The sequence below is a fragment of the Equus przewalskii genome, chromosome 14 (genome assembly GCF_037783145.1).
Source record: "Equus przewalskii isolate Varuska chromosome 14, EquPr2, whole genome shotgun sequence".
Taxonomy (NCBI): domain Eukaryota; kingdom Metazoa; phylum Chordata; class Mammalia; order Perissodactyla; family Equidae; genus Equus; species Equus przewalskii.
The window spans coordinates 54,852,220-54,863,723 of NC_091844.1; the positions used below are offsets into that span (position 1 = coordinate 54,852,220).

The following is an 11,504-nucleotide window of genomic DNA, read 5'->3' on the forward strand; positions in this document are numbered from 1 at the left end:
GCAGTTAGCTCCAGGCAAGTCCTCCTCCTCCAGAAAGTCCATCAGGAGTGCATCCAGCCGTGTGGCTTGCAAGCTACAGGAAAATTTATTGGGTCTGTTTTGTGGGTATAGGAGAATATGGGGTGGGCGTGGGTGGGAAGGAAGGAAGTGGGCTAGGGCCAGGGCTGGGGGGGTGCATGGGGAAGGGGTGACCAGAACCAAGGGGCTTAGAGGCCCTGGCTGGGGCTGGCCCACAGCAGGTGGGAGGTATTTTTAGGCAGGCTCAGGTGCAGACGGAGACATTACGCCATGGCCCGACAGGTGGTTAATATTTAATCCCTTCCTTAATCATTAACTCCCTGGCTGGCTAGAGAGGAATGGGACTGTTGTCAAATCAGTAACCACAGGCGAGGAACAATGTCCACAGATCTCATTGCCTCTCCCGCAGGTGGGAGTGCTGGCCAGGTGGGGTCGTCCCTGGCCCTGGGGGCCCTGGTTCATCTCCTTCCGGTGGTGACCTCAGGACAAGAAGAGAGTACGAGAAGGTCAGGAGGAACCCCTTCCAGGCCTGGATTGCCCTCTAACCCCGGAGGCAGAGGCTCTTACTGGTGGGGAGTGGCTGGGGGTGGTATCCATTCAGGCGTGAGGATTCCAGGCCGTGTGACCTTGGGCGAGTCATGTAGCCTCAGTTTCCTCCTCTATGCAATGAGGATAAATACTCTTATCTTGAAGGACGGTCATGAGATTCGAACGAGATAATGAGCGTACAAGGAAGTACTTTGTAAGAATGAGACAGCAAACAAGTTAAAGTACAGACGGAAAGATACAGAGAGTGAAGAAGTCAAAGAGAAAAGCTACGGTGCTCTGGTTTCCATTCACTTCAGTGCAGTTCCTTTCAACACAGTTGGTTGTAATTCAGGTCAGTGAGTGTGTATGGCAAGACTGTCCCCATCCTAAGCTGGGCTTTGGGGGTAATTTGAAAAGGACTTAGCCTCACCCTCAGGGAGTGAGGGTGACCAAACTCCAGGCCTGAACCAGAACAATATGGGCAGTGTTTGTGACATGGGTCAGCAGGTCAGGGCCGCAGGTCAGTGGGGAGGAGGCAGACGCAAGGAGGGAGGACAGTGTGAGCCGGAGGGTCAGAGCAGCCTTCAGGGGTGAGGCGGGGCAGGGAGCATCCTGAGAGGTGAGTAGGAGTTGGGTGTGTGGAGGGAGGGAGGAGTCCGGCGTGTATGCTCGCACGTACCCAGGGGCATTCAAGCACATAAGCAAACTGTGCAAGGGTGTACGTGAATCACGCTTACACACTCACACATGGATGCACACAGTCACCCATGGGCATGTGGACACACACAGGCACAACCTTGGGCATGCCAGAGCCTCCTCTCCCACGTCCCCCAGGCGGGGCAGGAGACAGGCAGGAAGAGGACAGAGGGACCAGGTGGAGGCAGGCCTGGGGACAGCAGGCACAGCTTCCGAAAGGAGGAGGGTGTGCAGCTGGCTTTTAGGAGGGAGGGATTCGAGAGGCAGAGAGAAGTCTTTGGGGGGCTACTGCAGCCCAAGGAACCAAGCTCCCAGGCCCTCTCTGGCTGCCACCCCCACATCCCACGCTCAGGCTGGGACCAGACTCCCAGAGCCACAAAGCAGCCAGGGGATACTCCTCAGAAATTGGTCTGAGGGTTAATAGAAATAGAATTCTGTCCTGCCTGGAGGATGGAACTGGGGGTGATGGTCGGGGTGGGGGGTGGTCAGGGAAGGTTTTGAATGTCCAGCCGTCCTGGAGCAATGGGAAGGCAGCGAAGTTCATGAGTGCAACTCTGACAACACTAAGTCTGAGCTTTGAGCTTTAGCAGCAAAGAGCAGACCTTGCTGGAGGGAGAAAGCCAGGCGGAAGGCCTTCCAAGGGTCAGGAGCCCAGCAGGAGGCAGGCCTGGGGGCTCTGGGCTTGGGTGGGCAGGGGGCTGGCCCGAGACCAGCAGGGAGGAGGAAGTGCTGAATCTTCATCTGGGGGTCCTTCTCCCTGGCTGGACTCAGAACACACCCTCTATGAATCTGCATCCTGGGAGCCTTTGGGTGCCCTCTCTGAGGCCCCTTCCAGCCCCTACATTCTGTGGGTTTGGCCCGGCAACCTTGGACAGATGACATCACTTCTCCTGCCTCCATTTTCTCATCTGTCAAGTGAGCATAGGAATTCCTGTGCACCCTGGGATGTGCAAGGCTCAAAGGGATGCCCTGGTGCTTTTCTGGCCAAGTTCAGGCCAAGGGTCAGGCAGGGAGGTTCAGGGCAGGGAAGGACCCAGGTCACAGCTTCACCTCTATCTTCCTGGGGTGGCCCCTCAGCTTATCTGAGTCAGGCCAGGGCAGGGGTAGGCAAGGAGGAGATACTCCTCCAGCGGCCAGATAGTGTGAGGGGGTGATAAAGGGTGCAGGCCCAGAAATTGGCTTAGGGAGGGTGGGACAGGCGAGGCTGTCACTTCCCTGCCCCCCTTGCCCCACCTCCAGGGCACCCTCCAGGCCAGCCCCAGCCTTCCCCCATGCCTCCCACCACCCCCATGGGGCAGAAGGAGGGAGAGGAGGCCACAGGAACTGGCGTTTGAAGGTTGGTGGTGCCCTTTGTACACAGTGTCAGGGGACTGATAGGGGCAGAGGCCAGGCTACAGGGGAAAGGCAGGGTGACCAACTTGTCCCCGTTCGTCAGGACCTTCCCAGTTTTAATGCTGAATGCTTGTCCTAGGAAACCTCTCATCCTGAACAAATCAGGATGCTTTGCCTAGGACTGTCCAGGTTGTAAAACTGAAAGTCCCTTATTCATCCCAGGAACCCCCAGTCAGTCCCAGAGAAACGGGGGCAGTTGGTCATCCTACAAGTAAAGGAGTAAGTCTGGGGGGGGTGCTAGGATGCGAGGAGCAGATAGCTCCTGTCTGAGTTTCCGTAGCCCTGGTTCTTAACCCTGCCTACTTGTCCTCAGCGCACACCCTGTGTGAGGGAACCACTCAGGTTTTATCTCCAGCCCAGGGGTCTGGAGGTCACTAGAGGGCTTCGTAGCTGGGCTGAGGCTGGGACAGGTGGAGAGTCCATGTGAGGATCCTTGGTGTCTGATGCTCTGCCCTCCAGGAGCCTGCAGAGGCAGAGACTGGGCTTGGCTTGGTGCCTCACAACTGGCAGCTCTGGTTAGTGAGCTGCTACGGGACCACGGATGAAACCAGCAGCCACATCTCTGAGATCAGAAATTGATGAAAATCAGAGTCAGGGCCTGGCTTTTGGGGTCCAGTCAGAATGCTCTGCTCAGAGTCCCTGTCCCCATGCCGCTCTCAGGGCCCCAGCTTGCTTGGCCCTGCCCTGCCTGGGCTTCTGAGAGCAGAGCACGTTCTGGGGAGAGGACAGGAAAGCAGTCAGGTGGGTCGGGGATAGTCAGGGACACCTCCCTAGAGAGGACTCAGACAGGACAGGGATGTCTGAATGGAGGCTTTGTACAGCCTGCAGTTCAGGTCTAGGCTCCCTGCCTCCTAGCCTGGGGACTTGGTTTCATCCCACACTCACCCCTAAAAAAGGATGGACTTTCCTTACCTGGAATATGGAAATCCCAGAGACCCTTGGCCCCAGCACCTCCGTTCTCAGAGGGAGACTGGGCAGTCAAGATGGGACCAAAGCCCAATGGGGATGATGAGAGCAGGGCCTGGGGGACAAAACAGAGCACCCTGAAGGGAAAGGCCACAGACCTTCTGTTGGAGGATGGGCCCAAAGGGATGAGAGAGGAAAATCCTGTCCCGAGCAGCCCCTAGGACAGCTCCCTATAGATAGGCTCAACCAGCCCATCAGGAGGTTGGCCCAGCCTCCTCGGGCTGCTCTAGGGTCTCCTAGGCCCTTGTGACAGAGTGTGGTCCTCCGATGGGCATCATCTGGGACCCTGTTAGAAATGCAGACTCTCAGACCCCACTCTAGACCTACTGGAGCAGAACCCTCTTTTTGACAAAGCCGGCAGGTGTGGTTGGAGAAGTACCGCTCCAGAGTCTTCCCCTCTCTGGATAAGCCTCTCAGAGAAGGTATTTGAGAGACTCTCTGTTTCTCAGGCTCTGCGGAATGTCTGAACCAGATGCCCGCAGAGCAACCATTTCTAGACCTGATGGAAACTCTGCCCCACTTCCCCTCCCAGGGATCCCTGAGTTGGAGGGGTGGGCAAGGTCTGTTAGTGAAGCCAGCTGTGGTCTTGCTGCCAACATCCGGGTTGGCGGATGGGCAAAGGTGAGCTGATCACGTTCTAACTCTAGGCTCTGCTGCTTCCAGAAAGTCTTCCTCGCCCCTCTGCTCCCTCAGCCCACCAGAAGTAGGTGTCTGCTTATAGCTCGCCTCATTTTACCCGTATCAGGCCCTATGCTTTCCCAGGACCCGCCTCCCCCATGGTCCCGTTCTGGTCACCTCTGAACCACCAAGGCCTCCCAGGTAGTGTGCTCAGCAGACGTCTGGAAGATTAATGTGTGGTCAGCCACAGGACCCCCAACAGTGACCATGAAGTTCCAGACAGGTGGAGGCCCTGGGGAGAGGGGCTGGTAAGGGAGCTCAAGCAGGGGCCCAGAGGCCAGTCTAGCTGTCCTAGGGGACAGACAGCGGGAGTGCTCCAGGTGGGTGATTCCGGGGCATTTGGGTCTCTAACTCAGCCTTCCCCACCCTCCCACACCAGACTCGGCCACGAGACCAAACTGTGTGAACAAATGGTGCTGATGGTCCAGGGGCCGGGACGGAATCCCCCCAGACAGCCTGGCCAAAGGGTGCAGTCTCCTACTTCCCAGGTCCGCAGGGAGCCACAGGGAAGGGTGGGGGGGACGGTCCGGTCGGGTTGGGTCGGGGGAGGGGAGAGACTGGGGGCAGGGCTACCACAGGGGCGTGGCCGAGGGGAGAGGTGCCGAGGGCAGGGGAGCCAGGCCTGGTTGGCCTTTGAAGGGCAGGCCTTCCTGGGGAGGACACTTTAATCGCCCCCAATTAAACCATTGCCGGAAGCTTTTAACAGCCCTATTCGGCCTTTCAAGGACCTCCCTTTTGTTAGGCAGCCAAGCTGTTATGCAAAAAGAGAACAGGCCGGGGGGCCTCTGACCACTCACCCCAGGCCCCAAGGCCAGTCAGCTCCAAACTCCAGTCAGCCTCCAAAGAGGCTGCTTGTTTGGGAATCAAAGACTGGAGAACCTGCTTTGATCTGGGGAGACCCAGCCCTTCCCTGCCTCCCCAGCTTCAGTCCCCCTACTGAGGGCACGGGGCCTTCGACGAGGCCTTCACTCCCACGGTTTCCAGATCTGGGGCTGGCCAGGCTGGTCTCCGGAGTCCTCGCCTGCCTCTTACTTCAAGAAGCAGGTCTCCTGGGATGGTGGAAACTTTCACTGCTCCCGCTGACCCCTCGAGGCGAGGAAACCCTGAGCCCACCTCCTCGGGCTGCTCTAGGGTCTGCTAGGCCCTTGTGACAGAGTGTGGTCCTCAGATAGGTGTCTTCTGGGACCCTGTTAGAAATGCAGACTCTTGGACTCCACCCCAGACCAACTGGACCAGAAGCTCCTTTTTAACAAAGCCCCCAGGTGCACCTTGGAAAGTACTGCTCCAGTGTCTTCCCCTCTCTGGATCTCCCCTCCCCTCTTTCCCCCCAAAAAGCAAGATAAAGTGGAGAAATGACATCAGCCATGGTAGATTATGGGCAATATAGCCCTCTGCTTTCCAAACTTTCTACAACATGTAATTTCTAAAAACATCAATAACAAAGCCCCTTCTGTCAATAGCAGCTTCTGGAGGACCCCAAATGGCAGGCTTCCATTTGGCCAATTGGTTAACATCAAAACCCTTCACCCTTGATTTCCACATCTGCTCCTTCATTTCATCCTCAGGACTGCCTGAGGGAGACAGGACAAGCATCCCCGTTATACAGAAGAAGAAACTGAAGTCAAGGTGGGCTGGTGGACTGGCCCAAGTTAATGGCCGGGTTAGGAGGGGAAACTCAGGAAAGCTTCCTTAATCTCAGGTCTAGCAGGGCTGTCACAGACAGCTGTGAAGTGTGTGTACTGCACAAAGGTACCTGGTCTGAGAGTGAGAGTGGGGGCTGATGTACAGCTCTCATTCCACTCACCAAGGGTGTCCTGGGCGTGGCCAGGGCCTCCTGTGGGGAGCCTCTTTCTAATTTACACAATGCCCCGTCCAGGCAAGCGAAAGCCGGAAGCTTCCAGAATTCCCCATTTCCCACCTCCTTCTCACAAAAGCTGCTGGTCATCAAGCACCTACTACATGCCAGCCTTCAAGCTCAGTGCTTGCTTTCACGATCCCACTTAGTCCCCAGGATGACACTCCGACTCATTCTTCCGGATAAGACCCAGTCCTTTTGGTTTTTCCTTGAAGCTGCTTCCTTGAAAACCAAACAAAGTGCACTCCAGATGAGTCAGATTCTGCCAGGACAAAGGTCTCCCACGGCCAACTTGGGGATGGACAGCCTGGCTCAGCCGGGGGACACCAGTAGGGGTTAGTTTAGAAGAATTTTCTGGACGTTCTCAGGTCTTGAATTTTCAGTCCCTTGAGCACCTAAGGGGACAAAGAGGGCTAAGAGCCACCTTGCTTTCCCCTCAAGATCCCACCACAGGGTCAGCACTCAGAGAAAGAGAGCCACCCCCAGAGGCGGGCGGGCCGTCCCCAGCTCCATGGGGCTGTGGGAAATCAAGGGAAGGCAGGCTGGTGGTGCCTTTTCGAGCAGGGGTCAGCAAACTTCTGTGAAGGGCCAAACAGTAAAACTTTTAGGCTGGTCTCTGTCACAACTACCCAACTCTGCCATTGTAGTGTGAAAACAGCCATAGGCAATATCTAAACAAATGGGTGTGGCTGTGTTCCAATAAAACTTTATGAACACTGAAATTGTAATTTTAAGTGATTTTCACATGCACCAAAATTTCATGCTTCTTTTTTTCCCTAACCACGTGAAAACCATTCTAGCTGTCAGCCTGCACAAAAGCAGACAATGAGCAGAATTTGGCCTGCGAGGCCATAGTTTGCTGGCCCCTGGTTTAGAGCAAAGGTTTTGAGGTTGGTCGTCAGTCCTGGATTCAAGTCCTGGTTATTTCACTAACCAAGGGTGAAATCGGGCAAGTTCCTGAACCTCGCTGAGCCTGTTTCCTGTCTGTCAGATGGGGCGGCGCCATCTGTCTGTTCGGGGAGTAAGCCCCACCAAGCATGTAAAGCACCAACTAATGCAGTGACCAGCCCGTGGCAGGCACTCCCCCAGTGCGAGCCATGAACATGGCCGCAGGCATTGGAGGGTCAGTGGGAGGGGGCAGGAGCCTGGAGAGGCCCAGGGACCCTTTCTGAAGGAGGTCTGGGGTAAGCTGGGCTTTGGCTAATATGAGAGGTGCCGTGATAGAAAGACGGGAAATGTTGAAAGGTCAAGCTAAGGAACTGGCCTCAATCCTAGGGTCCTGGATGATCACTGAAGGCTCTGAAGAGGGGACCTTCAAAGAGGGCCAAAGGGAGCCCCCTTTCTTACCAAGTCCATTTGCAGTTTAATAATTGGGGCTCTGCCTATTGTTTTGCTGATCTAGCAGCCCTGCCCCCGACCCTCCCAAAATGGCCATGCCATGTTATTGTGGACACCAGTCCCTTTGCTCCTGTGCTGAATGGGGCAGGGGCAGGTTCCCAAACAAAGCTGAGCCATTCAGTCCTTCCCTGAGATTTTGTTAACTCGGGATCAGAGAGCATAGGAGTAAGTCCCTCTCTGGTGGAGGGAACATCGAGATGTGAAATGCAGACCCGGCCTGCAGCTGTGTCCCCTCTCACCCAGGGAAGTCAGAGAAGCAGGGAGAGAAAGAAGTCCATGCCAACAGGAGGCGGAGAGGACAGGCTGAGCGAGTGTCCCTCGAAGGACCACGTGCGTGGCTTCGTGACTCAGTTCTTCCTCTGATTGTAGGAGAGTTCCTGAATCCTTGAATAAACTCCTCTTTTTCTAAAACTAGTTTGAGTTTCCATCACTAGCAAATGAAAATTGCTGACCAAATGCATCATCACAGCTTCCCTACCCATCATTCGTTGTGCATTTGCCGTGTGCTGGGCGTGGGTAATAGTCTTACACTCATTACTTAATATAGCCCTCAGTCATGCTGTGAGCTATTATCTCCATTTTAGAGATGATAAAACTGGGGTTCCAGTTTCACTAGGCACTTAAATGGGGTGCTCCTCAGGCCTTGGGCCTGGTCCTCTTTGACTAGCACAGATTACTCACTCCCAGGCAATCTTGTCCGTTCGTGTATTAATTCGATTTCTACAATTTCCATTTCTCAATCTAGGCCTCTTTTAAATTCAACACTGCTGTATACAGCTGCCTGCTTGATATAGATGTTTCAAACAAAGGTCTCCAAAACTAAACTCCTGCTATCCCCCTCCCATCAAATCTGCCCCTCCCGGGGGGCTTCCTCTCTCAGGGACTGGCCCTGCCCTCCACCCAGTTTCTCATGTCAGAAACCTGAGAGTTGTATCGGACAGCTTCTCCTTCCTCCACAGCTACCCTGTCACCTGTTCCTATTGTACCAAGCCCTAAGCAAGTTTTGGCTCTGCCCTCCTCTCCAGCTCTGCTGCCCTTAGTCCAACCACATCCCCTCTCCCTTGAAAGACAGCCTCCTCCTGAGTCTCCTGGAATTCACTCTAAGCCATTATCCATTCAGCTGCTGAAGACATTTTTTTTTTGAGGAAGATTAGCCCTGAGCTAATATTTGCCACCAACCCTCCTCTTTTTGCTGAGAAAGACTGGCCCTGAGCTAACATCCATGCCCATCTTCCTCTATTTTTTATATGTGGGACGCCTACCACAGCATGGCTTGCCAAGCTGTACCATGTCCGCACCCGGGATCCGAACCAGTGAACCCCGGGCCGTGGAAGCGGAATGTGCGAATTTAACCTCTGTGCCACCGGGCTGGGCCCTGCTGAAGACATTTTTGAAAGAGCTCTAACCACATTCCCCTCTCCTTCCCAACGACTCAATGGTTGTAGTCCAAAGTCTTTCCCAAGGTCTATGTGGTCCCGCCAGATCTGGCCCTTTCTACTTTCCAATATCATTTTGAGCCTCTATTTTGCTTATTCACTGTGGGTTCCTTTCAGTATGAGTACCAAACTCTTCTGACCTCAGGGCCTTTGAACATGTTATTTCTGCTGTCTGTACAGCGTTCTCTCCCTCTACTTGCCCAGCACTTACCATTCTTAGATATCCTTCAGGTCCCAGCTTAAACCTCAGGAATATCTTACCCTGAGCTCTCCTGGAAATATTAGCCCATGGTGCCTTCACTCGCTGTAGCACTCAGTAACTGTATGTTTGGATATACATTTAATATTTGTCTCCCTTGCTAGACTCTGACTCTCTGGGGGCAGGGATGGGATGTCTTATTCACCATTGTACTTGTAGCACCCCGCATGGCGTCAGGCACAGAGCATATGCTCAGAAATATTTGCTGATTGAATGACTGAGTGACACAGGCTTAGAGAGGACCCATGACCTGTGACTCAGGGCCCCACGGCTAGTGATGGAGGAGCCTGGACGTCGACCCCAATCTCTCGGGTTCCAAAGTGCACTCTGTTAACTTCTGAGCACTTTTGGCACCACTGGGGAGCCAGGAAGGAAGAGGCTGAGAAGCTGGCCCCAGGCCCTTAGACTCATCAGAAAGGATGCAGGAAACAGAGTGGGGGAGGGTGGGAGGGCTGGGGGTGGGGGGCACCAGTCTACTGCCAAATGGAGGCAGGCTGCAGGTAAGGAGATTCCAGGTCCCTGGTGGGGAACGGGCGGTGGGTGTGGGTTAGATTACACCCAGGAATGGAGCCCTGGTCTCGCACCCAGGCACCCACCGCTCTAAGAGCTTCACCTGTGTTGCCTCGTTCAATCCCCTGCCCGCCGTGCAAAGAGGGCTATTGTCTATTATTTCAGACAAGGAAATGGAGCTTCAGAGAGAGAAAGTAGCTTGCCCAAAGTCTCCCAGATAGTAAGTGTCAGAACCAGGATTTGAACCTGGAACTGGAGCCTGAGAAATCAGCTATTAGGGAAAACCAGTCCAGAAAAGAAAATGGCAGGACAGGTCCCACAGCTGGGCTTCAGGCAGAGCTTGCAGCTCTGCCACCCTCCCTCCCTCGCTTCGCCCCTGCAGGCTGTCCATCCCTGGGAACATCTTTTTGAAATTCCAAAAGCTCTAGCAGGAAACCAAAAAGCCTCTCTCTGCAGCCCCTCAGGTGGCCAGATCCTCCCCGGCTGGCGCCTACCTCCCTGGAGGATTCCCCCACATGACTTCCATTTGAAAAGGAGCTTGGGGCCTCCATGCCTGTCCTGCTGGGGCCATCAATGCCCTCAGCTCCGGGATGCAGAGCAGAGGAGCCCAGCGTGCTGTGGGGAGGCAGGTGGGCTGGGGGCTGGGGCCTGGGAAATCCCCTAAGAGCCTGGCCTTCGGTGTTGGGTTTATTTTATTTAACATTACTTACAGAGTTTTTCTTTTTTTTCCATTTAACACCACTTATATATAGCTCTTTAAAAAAATTAACATTGGGGCCGGCCCCATGGCGCAGTGGTTAAGTGCGCACATTCCGCTTCGGGGCGGCCCGGGGTTCACCGGTTCAGATCCTGGGTGCGGACATGGCACCACTTGGCAAGCCATGTTGTGGTAGGCGTCCCACGTATAAAGTAGAGGAAGATGGGCACGGATGTTAGCTCAGGGCCAGTCTTCCTCAGCGAAAAGAGGAGGATTGGCAGCAGATGTTAGCTCAGGGCTGATCTTCCTCAAAAAAAAAGAAAAAAAATTAATGTCATTTATACAGCCCTTTATAAATGTGAACTCATCGATGCTCAGAACACTCTGTGAGGTAGGCATTATTCTCCCGACATTTTGCAGACAGGGAGGTTGAAGCAGACAGGGGCAGTGACTTGTCCAAGGTCACAGCAGTAAGTGGCAGAGCCAGCATTTGAACCCAGGCGCCAGTCTCTGGATGCTGTGCTCTGAAATCCCTTCTCTCCTCAGGAAACCTCTCTGGGGGAGAGGGATCTCTGACAGTCCTCCTTGTCCCCAGCTGGGCCTCTGTGGCTTCGGTAGATAAGCGGTCCCTTCTTTTCTCACATGCCTAGAGTGTGTTTACCTCGAGTGAGCCAGTGGCCACCCCAAACAAAGGGGATGTGGCCAGAGATAACCCAATCGTTCAGGGCCTGGCTGGGCCGGTGGGAGGGCCGGGATTGAACCCAGCCTGCTTTGGGGCTGGACTTCGAGAAACTGCCAGGGCCCGGCTGCCTGCTGTTTGTTGCAAAACAATGAGTCAGCCAGGCAGGGAGGAGAGTGAGAGGGTGGGGGGAAGGGGGAGTGGGGCCTCTCCCCCTCCAGCCCTGCCTCAGGCCTTTCCCATGGTGGGTTCTGCCCACCCCCTCCCTCCCAGCCCTTAGAAGGCTCACCAATTTCCTTTTTTGTTGTTTGGCTGTGATAGGAAAAGTATTGAAAAATAGAAAGTGCCTTAGGCAGGAAAGCGCTCTGAAAGCTGAAACCCGAAACCCGCTT

The 11,504-nt window shown here is 54.6% G+C and overlaps 1 long non-coding RNA gene across 1 annotated transcript; it reads left to right on the forward strand.

Annotated features, from left to right (window-relative positions):
* Positions 1-218: 218 nt before the first annotated feature.
* On the forward strand, positions 219-7,942 carry LOC139075779 (uncharacterized). Its single transcript, XR_011526563.1, has 2 exons — positions 219-4,766; positions 5,844-7,942. It is a non-coding gene; the product is annotated as an uncharacterized lncRNA (long non-coding RNA).
* Positions 7,943-11,504: the final 3,562 nt, after the last annotated feature.